This window comes from Benincasa hispida, chromosome 1, assembly GCF_009727055.1.
Source record: "Benincasa hispida cultivar B227 chromosome 1, ASM972705v1, whole genome shotgun sequence".
Lineage (NCBI taxonomy): Eukaryota > Viridiplantae > Streptophyta > Magnoliopsida > Cucurbitales > Cucurbitaceae > Benincasa > Benincasa hispida.
In genome coordinates, this window is record NC_052349.1 from 93,412,379 (window position 1) to 93,422,921 (window position 10,543).

Below are 10,543 nucleotides of genomic sequence, written 5' to 3' on the forward strand. Positions count from 1 at the left end.
AATTCTACTCAAAATCAAAATTGAAGCTAAGAGAAAGGCAAATTCAAAATTATACTTCAAATTTGCATGAAAAATTGAGATTTTTCCAAACTAAAAAAAAAGTTGTTAAAATTTGGGATACTACTCAAAATTCAATTTGCAATTAAAGTGGAATATAAATTCTATTTTAGTTCAAATTAAAGTTTACTTGGGAGCAAGAAAGTCAAGGACTAAAATTCATCTTTTGTTTATTTGGCGAAAGTGTATTAAGCAAACAAAATTTCAAATCAAAATTTTGAGCTAAATTTTCATATTTTGATCATGATGATGCATTAAATTAAAAGAGTCAAAATCGTACTTTGATTCCAAATTATTTTTTCGAGATTCACACACCGTATAGACGTGTGTAAATCTTGAAAAGGAAAATTTGTTGAAGGAGAAATTTCGGCGAATCACAAGTCACCACATCATCAATGAAAACCCGAGCCTATTGAAAAAATTATAAGTTGGATTGGGCCGAGTAATTAAGATCGCCCGGGCCCAACCCAATTCAAACCTGTGGTGAAATTTTGGGCTAAATTAAAGATTAAGCTCGATTCCAATACTTTGGCCCAACAACAAATGGGTCCAAGCCTAATTTTAGCTCAAACCCAATTTTGGCCCAGTAAAGTAATTAGGCTCAAGCCCATGTAAGGCCCATGAGAAACCTCTATAAATGGAGACATTATCTCTTCATTTGGTGGAGGTTGGAAGAATTGAAGGGAAAAGCTCTCTGGAGATCTAAAGTATGAAGCTCCAAGGATCTGAAGAACATAACTCCTCCAAAGCTTTAAAGATCAGAAGACACTAAACAATCTGACCACGCTTGAAGACTGAAGTCTTTTATATCTTAACTCCTCCAAAACTTTGAAGATCAGAAGACACTAAACAATCTGACCATGCTTGAAGACTGAAGTCTTTTGAAGATTCAAGCATTCTTCAAAGACTCGAAGCTCAAGAACATTCACATGCCCCCCTTCTATACATCAAGCATACGCATTTAACCGAGAGAGAATTAGAGGATCAAGTACTAGAGATTGAACCACATCGCATCAAATCAACATCAACTTCAACACCAACTCAAGTTTAACTCCACAAAACAAGTTTCTCCAGAAGCCTCGTGTGAACACTATTCGTCCAAGAGGATCAACAAGCCCAAAGGCCGATCCTCCAAGAATATCAACAAGCCTAAAGGTCAATCATGCAAGAGGATCAACAAGCTCAAAGGCCGATCCTCCAAGAATATCAACAAGCTTAAAGGTCAATCATGCAAGAAGATCATCAAGCCCAAAGGCTAATCATCCAAGAAGATCAACAAGCCCAAAGGCCGATCAGCCAAGAAGATCAACAAGCCCAAAGACCGATCACCCAAGAAGATCAACAAGCCCAAAGGCCGATCACCCAAGAAGATCAACAAGCCNCAACAAGCCCAAAGGCCGATCACCCAAGAAGATCAACAAGCCCAAAGGCCGATCACCCAAGAAGATCAACAAGCCCAAAGGCCGATCGTTCAAGAAGATCAACTAACTTAAAGTTTATAGTTTATTTTGAAAGCATCAAGATACCGTGTATTAGAGATCGTACTTACTTTCTACAAAATTAATATAAATACAAAGTTCAAGTTCTACGAAATAAATTTCTTCTGAAATCTCCTACGAACAGTTATATATACACATCAATTCATACTTTGAAATAAAATTTAAAATCAAGGAGAAGATCATTGCAAAACAAAAGAGATGAAGTTTTAAGGCTCCTAAAAAAGTAATATTTTTGTTTAAATTAAAAATTGAAAATTTGAAATTAAAAGGGTAATCAACTCATCTTAGAAAGAATAAATAAAACAATAATTTACTTTAAATTAAAGTTTGAAATAAAAGATAATTAAATCATCCAAATCTAAAAAAATCAATATAGATAAGATTAAAATTAAGAAAATAATTAAATCATCCAATCCAAAATAATTAGAAAAATAGAAAATATTTTGATTTAAATTTAAAGTTTAGAATTAAGAGACTAATTAAATCATCCAATAAAAAAAATTTTAAAATAAGAAAGAATTATCACAAAATTTTATAACAAAATCCTCTTTTTAAACTTTCGTACACGTGTAATGCATATAGTATCAAATTAGTATATTAAAAGTGGCCTAGATAAAAGAATCTTTTTAGGATAATTTTGCCAAAAAGTCTTATTATATAATACCTAAATTGTCCTTACCATCTCTCCAAATTCTCTCTCCCACATCATTCTCACAAAAAATTCACCATTTCCATTTCCTACGTTAATTTGTGTGTCTCATTATTTTTACAAATTTTCCATTAAAGGCATTAAAACCAATTTTCATCTTAATGAGCATAACCATCTTGCTTATAGGTAAAATGCATTTTAAGGTGAATATGAGGAGTTTTAACTAAAAAAACAACTTCGAATCATTTCGAATTTCATGATAAAAAATTGAATGGTCTATTATAATATTTTTTTATTGTCACCTCAACGTAAAGTCATTTTTTTTTTTCTTATTTAATAATTTTTTTAAATTAGAGAGATCTTTTAAAACTATTCTTAAACTTCAAAGACTAAAATGACCAATATAAAGATTGAATGCACTCATTTTTCAAAACACATCCAAATATATTTTTTTCATATAAAAATGTTTGTAGTTTGAAATTAGAACCCCTCCAATGCTTAGAAAACAGTGGTGATTTGAAATGAGTCAAATCTCTCATTATGTGGACCCATAATTCACAAATACTCTCAACTCCGAAATTAATTAAAATGAAATGGAAGGATTATTGAAGGAGAGAGATTTTCAACAATAATACTGTCTATTATCTATTGACTTTTTAGTGATAAGATGGTATCAATTATATGATTAAAAATGATTAAGAAAATAACAATAATGATAAAAAAAAAAAAAGTCGCAAATACAAATGTTATCATATGTTTCAACCATTTTAAGTGCATGGTCCAATTCACAAATAGCCATAAGAATGAGTAAATAGGAATTGGTGTTCCATTCCACTCCTTCAAACATTCAAAGATAGAATCAATCATTTTTTTTGACATAAAGTTGTGAATACCTTTTCGCACTATTCTTCTGGAGATATCACCTTTCTGTCAGTTAGCAATCTTGTTCCCAACTCCTCTCTCACAAATCTGTATAATGGATAGGATCTGCAATCCTTGATTTGATTTTCAATTTTAGAATTTCCACTCTCATATGCCAACCTTACATTTTCAACTTCCTTTGGTAAAGTTGCCTTCAATTCCTGTTCAAAAGCACCAATCTTTTGGGAGATTGAAATGTTTGCATTCATTTCATTATTACCATTGTGACGTGCATGCTCAACGAGAATTTGCCTAAGCTTTTGCATTAGTGGGTAAGTAACATTGCATGGATCATCGATGTATGCAGAAGTGTATTCTCGCTCAATAACTTTGAGTAAATCTTTCTCACAAAATCTTGATGGATGAAGTGTGCCACTGGAGGATGTAGCCCACACTTTTTTTTGCTACTTGGCTAACTATGTTTTTGACAATGCTCTTCAAGTTTTCCTCCAAATGCCTCAAGTCAATTGCTTGACAAAGAGCAACTAAAAAAGTGGAAGACACGAGTTTAAGAATATCGATGGCTTCAACGGTTTTCCTTGAAAAAATTAAACCAAGAGAGTTAACATCCTGGTTGTGTTGCTCAACGCTCTGAACATGACTAGTCACTAGTTTTGCAGTATATTGAAGCTCAAAGCAGTATGAAGCTATGACAATCTCAGTACCTTTGAAGCCATAATCCAAACTTGGGTTTCTACTAGCAGAAATATTAGAAGGCAAACCATTATTTTAAAAATCATTGACTAATTCTGAAAATTGGGCAAATATGAGCTTTCCAACTGATGCAACTGCCAAACGCGTGTTGTCCATGGAAATTCCAATTGGCATTCTTTAGAAATTGCCTCCATGCAATGCCTTGTTTCTTGAAACATCAATCAAATGATTGTCGATGACTGAATTAATTTCTCGCTCGATTGACTTAGTGGAGAAACGAATCACTTTAATATCAAGGGACCCAACCATTGAGGAGAAGTACTAAGAGCATAATGATCTTATTTGGGTTTTTGGAGAGGATCCATTTCATGCAATTTTTTTTTTTTGCTGTTTTCATGTAGGAACTTCCATCTCAAATGTGCTCCATGATTGCAGTTGCTTCAATTTGACCAGGGTGGTGCTTCAACTTATGGGTCAAATGGTCGGTGAATTCAGACTTTCCTTACATGACCTCGGTAAAAATGATAGATAGAATTTCAGACAAAACAACCAAAATATTTGTCTCGAATAGAATAATTGAAGCCAACCCAGAACAGACAATAGTGCCATTGACAAGAGCAAGACCTTCCTTAGGCTGCAACTCAAAGAACCCAGAATCAATACTAGCTCGTTCAAAAGCAGCCTTTGCATCAAGATTGGATTTGATGGCTTTTGAATTGTGACCCGTGAGCAACCCTGCAATATAAGATAAAGGAACCAAATCTCCGGAAGCTGTAATTGTTCCTCGAAATGGCAAATATAGAGTGACGTTATGGTTCAAGATAATAGCAATGGCTTTTAGAATCTCGAATCTAATACCAAAATAGCTTTGAAGGAGAGTGGTGATCCTCACCAACATGAAAAGATATAGCTATCAAAGTTTGGTATGGAAATTATAAAAGGGACAAAGTAAGAGGACTATTCTTTTATATTTGGTGGTCACGACTTCCTCTCAATTTCTTTTACACCATGTTTTTTTTTTAATTTTTAATTTTTAGAGGAACAAAGTTTGTTTGGGAGTGATTATTAACTTTGATATTGTTAAACTCATTTTTGACATCATTCAAATGAATTTAGTTTCAGATTTTGATTCTAGTTTCTATTTAGTCCTTAAGTGTTGAGTTTTGTTTCAATTTAGTCTCTAAATTTCAAAATGTTATAATTTCATTTTTAAGATTTGAGTTTTATTTCAAATTGGTTTCTTGAATTGTAAGATTTTACATTTTTAACCCAAAACCTAAGAAACTAAATAAAAATTAAACTTAAAACCTAATAACCAAAAAATTATTTTCCCCTTCATTTAAAGATTAATGTTTGGAAAATGTTAAAACTGATTTTACAAAAATATAAAATAAATTAGAATTTATCTTTTAATAATTATTTGAAAAGTGCTTTTAGTCGGCGATTGACTTAGAATCACCCCCGCAAAATTTGCCCAACTTTTTGTTTTTTTGTTTTTAATTAAAATTTGGTTCACTTATGTATTGATCATTTTTTTAAGTTATTATTTTTAGGAATTAGGTAAATTCTAAAATCATCAAAACGAAATATAGTAATTCAAAACTACTTTGAAATATATGAAATATGCCTTTAAAATTAAAATTTGAAATTAAATATTAATAAATCAATTTTACAAAGCCAATTATTCTAAAATTTATTGTTCTAAAATCACTACTTCAACCATCATTTCCGAACATGCACTTGAACTTAATTATTTCCAGTCTTGCCTAAAAACATTTTTAGTGCTATTTTTCAATTAGTTATAAATTTTAACCTAATTTAATAGTTTCAAACATTTATCACATTTTCCCATCAAATAATCAAACAAATGGTATATCTATGTCAACTTTAATTTTATTAAATTATTTTTTTGAGAATTAATTTTATTAAATAATTTATTCATAGATTGATAACAACGGCTAAAATAATATTAATGTAACATTTTAGAAAAAGGAAACTTTGGGTAGTAGCCAAAATATGCAATAAATATAAACTTTTAAAAATCAAAAGAGTATATAAATAGAAATGAGAAAAGAGAATTAATGGAAGAATTTGGTGAAAGTCCAATATGCTGCTTATATTATTTAGTTAGTTAATAAATGCATGGACGATAGTATAAGAGTTAGTTTGGATTCACTTTCTCAATGTTTATATATATATATATATTTATTCCTAAACACTTATTTAAATATTTAAAAAGTCAATTTAAACATACCCTAAATATATAATTGAAGCACATTCTTTGAACACGTATTTAATTAATTCAACCCATTGAATACTAACAAAAAATATATCATAACTTTGAAAAATATGAGAGAGAGATGGGGTTGGTGAGTTTTAACTGATTTACCTTTCTAATTTAATTTGTATTATAACGAAGATTTAATTTTATTGTTACTATAATTTGATTAATTCATATATAGGTGAGTGATTATTTATTAACCTAATAATCAATCTCTACGGAAATTATCTTTAATTCCCTTCTTTTATCTTTAAAAGTTTTAATAATATCTATTTTATTTTTATAGTCACATCCTTTCATTATACGTACCAACATTGTTTCAACAAAAACTAATAAAACAAAGAAGTTTTAAAGAAAATGGATGAAAACTTCCCTTTCCCTTCTTTCAACTTTGAAAGAGTAACAACTTGGGAGAAAAACTGAGAGAAAAATATGGAAAAAAATTCAGTTAAGAAAAAAAGAGAAACAAATGTCATCTACTGAGATGGATGTTGGTGGAGACAAAATTTAAACATAAAATAATTTTCACTGTGGCAGATGATAGAATTACAGTTTCAGGTGTTTAGTTACTAAATTTATTTTGGAAAAAATACATTACTGGTCCAACAATTATGAAGAATAGGTGTATTTAGTATGTCAAATTTTAAATAGAACAATTTAGTGCATAAGTTTTCAAGAATAATTTAAAAGGTTTATCTAATAAAATAAAAAAAAATGATTAAATTTAAACAAAAAGTTAACCTGTAACGACAGTTCAGGAGGGATACATGAATGAACCGATATCACATCTGAATGAGAGGGATCCTAAAGGACATGAAAGTATCATTCCTTTTCGGTGGCTCAATCATAAGAAGCATTCAAGGTAAGTGAGGATGACGTAGCCTGGTCGCAGGTGATGCAGGGGGGAATGCCGAAGCCATCAGATGCTAAATCTAGATTCCGAATCCTGATCCGAATCTTGGGCCTGGGATGCTACATAACCATATGCTTTTAAATGCTAGATGAGTGGGTAAAAGATACAAAAATTAAAATTTTCCCTTAATCTTTCCTCTCTCAGATTCTGTTATCTTCTACCAAAATGGCTCTCTCATATTCTATCCCATCCCTCTTCACATGGCTAATGACAACTTTGAAATCTGCTTCTAATGGACAAAAACTATTGGTAATGGTGTGGGAGAAGACTGAAGAGAGAAGGAAATATTTACAATCTTTTTCTTCAGTTTAGCCATGGAGATATAGGAGAGAGAAAGAGAGAGAATGTATTAATTAAGCTTGTGCTTACATTAGTAAATTCTTTAACTTTCTTTTCTTTTTCGATTACCATTCAAACACAAAATTTTAAATACATTGATTTCAAATCATTCTCGTTCCAAATAAAATAATTAATTTAAAATCATTTCTCGGATTTCAAATAACATAATTTAAAACCATTCTTAAACTTTCTTGAATCCAAACGGAGAGTATAAGTGTTTTTTTTATTATTTTCTAAAATCAATTTTGTTTATTTTTCAGACATAACTATTTTAAAGTGAAGTGATTTTGGCAATAGTACCAAAATCACTCCAAAACATAGACTTAATTTATTGGGTTAGTTATAGGATGACACTATTTTCTTAATTCAACATTTCAACTTTGAAAAATCATTTCTCTCCTCTTTGACCATAATTCGTTTTTCTCCGCAACTTGTTTTCTAATATTCTCCCTCTCTTTCATGTAAGTTGTTTTATTTCTTATTATTTAATGTCCTAGCATAATCATATGCACACATTAAATTTTGTTGGGCTTGATAGGTTTAATGGGTTGTGAGATATCACTGTAAACTTGAAAACAAAGTTAATTTTAGGCTTAATGAAAGCCTGACCTGAATGTGAAAACCAGAAACCACCGATGGAAAGCATTGAAGTAAAAAATAGTGTGCTAAAAGCACAATCTACGTGAAGAATAATCTTCACCCTACACTTTGATGGTCAAGATTAGTTTCAAGCACTCTGAAGATTATAGACACTTCAATGACTATTCTTTCTTTTCTTTGTTGTAGAAAGATACCGAGAGAAAAGAAAGGGAGAACCTTAGGGTGATGCTGTCAGAGATCGTCTAGGCGATGAAGGCAAGTATCGTCTAGTCGATTGAGGTAAGGCAGTGATTCGTCTAGACGATAAGGCAATATTCGTCTAGACGATGAAGGTTTTATTGAAGATCGTTTAGACGATGGGGTTCGAGACCAAGTGAGAGTCTACACGATAGGAGTGTCGAGGTACACGATCGGTGTCAAAAGGTACATGATAGAGTAAAGAAGATCAGGGAAGAAGAAAAACACAAAGGTTTTTACATGGTTCGACCAAAGGTAACCTACGTCCATGGAGAAGCTGATGATTTTGTTAGGGGAGTTACAAAAAAACTATTACAAGATAAGTTTGATTTGCTATCTTGATCTCTCTGTATTTTTTCACTCTCTTACTTGTACAAGAAATTACAAAAGTATATAAAGACAGCTTGTATGTAACTAATTTCTAACAATCTTGAAGTTGTTTTCATTATTTGTAATAACGATCTCCACCTTGAAAGAAACTTCAAGTGTTTCTTCAGCTTCTTTGAACTGATTCTCTTCTTCTTTAACCTTTGTCTCTCAGCTCAAACCCTATAATATCGAGGCATTTCTGAAGTTTGAGCTGAGTGACAGTCTTTATCAACATGTCGGAGGCATTCTCTGAGGTAGGTACTTTTAAAACTTCTATTTGTTTTGCTACAATATGTTCTCGAATGAAATGATATTTGACATCTATATGTTTAGTTCTGTTGTGATACTATGGATGCTTTGATAAATTTATGGTGCTTTGATTGTCACAAAAATTTTCACTGTGTTCCGTTTGATCCCGAAATCACATAGGAGACCTTTAACCATAAACCTTCTTTTACTGCTTCTGAAAGAGCAATAAACTCTGCCACAGTAGTAGAAAGGGCTACTACTGATTGCAATGTAGCCTTCTAGCTTAGAACACACCTTCCATATAGGAAGATATAGCCTGATAAGAATCTTCTCTTGTCTAGATCTCCAGCATAGTCAGAGTCAACATACCTAATCAACTCTGGTTCTTTATCTAGAAGCTGTTGGTACATTAGTTTAGCACTTGAAGTACCCTTAAGGTACCTCATTATCCACTTAGTTGCCTCCCAGTGCCTTTTACCTAGATTAGCCATATATTTACTCACTAGACTTGTAGATAGGCAATATCCGGCCTTGTAGACACCATTAGATACATTAAGCTTTCCACAACTTGGGAATAGGGGACGGTTGACATTACCTTCTGATGTTCAATGTTAGATTCTTTAGGTGATTCTCTCCTGAGAGTTTAAAATGGTTAGCAATAGGGGTAGATACTGATTTAGCCTCTGTTATATGATACTTCTTAAGCAATTTCTGACAATATTGTGACTGATCAATGCTGAGAATACTTGATTTGCTGTTACTGATTATATCAATGCCTAGAATTCTCTTTGCATTGCCCATGTCTTTCATTTTAAATTCTGACTTGAGTAGATCTTTGGCTTTATTTAACTTTTTCATAGTTGCTCCTGATAATAGCATTTCATCCACATAGAGTAACAAATAGATAGAATGGGTACAGGTATCAGTGTTTATGTAAACACAGCTATCATAGGAGCTTTTATTAAAACCATTCTTTTGCATAAAGTCATTGAATCTTCTGTTCCAATACCTAGGGGACTGTTTAAGGCCATAGATAGACTTATTAAGTAGGCAAACATAGTCTTCTTTCCCTCTGACCTTATACCCTTTAGGTTAGCTCATATAGATAACTTCCTCTAAGAAGCCATGTAGAAAAGTTGTGTTAACATCATGTTGCTCCAGCTCTAGGTTATTCTGAGCCAGAATAGACAATAATAGTCTGATAGAAGTCTGCTTGACCACTGGAGAGAATATCTCATTGAAATCAACACCTGGTCTTTGAGTAAAACCCTTAGCTATCAACCTAGTTTTATATCTAGGTCCTTGATCATTAGGGAAACCCTCCTTTAATTTGTACACCCATTTGGATGCAATTGGCTTGCAACCTTTTGGCAAGAGTGTCAACTCCAAAGTGTTATTTCTAATTAGTGAATCAACTTCTTCATTCATTGCTTCTATCCACAACTTAGCTTTAGGACAACTCACTACTTCTTCAAAAGTTTGAGGGTTATGAATCATTACATAAGTATGAAGCATTTAAAACTAAGTAGTTATCATACCTTGAAGGTGGCACAATAGTTATTCTTTGCTTATCTCTAGCTAGGCTGTACCCCCTCAAGTTTGGTTCTTCTTGCTCGGGATCAGAAATAGCATCTTTTACTTCTTCTTCAAGATGAGGTAGTTGAACAAAAGTTGATTATGAGCTTGAAGGATAAGAACTAGGGTTGAGAACTTGCTCCACCTCAATTATATCATTCTTCATTTGAGGTGCTGTAACATTAGATGTAGATCCCTAC

At 32.1% G+C, this 10,543-nt stretch overlaps 1 pseudogene; it reads right to left on the bottom strand.

Annotated features, from left to right (window-relative positions):
• Nucleotides 1-1,217: 1,217 nt before the first annotated feature.
• Nucleotides 1,218-10,196, bottom strand: LOC120080301 (annotated as a pseudogene).
• Between the last annotated feature and the right edge of the window lie 347 nt (nucleotides 10,197-10,543).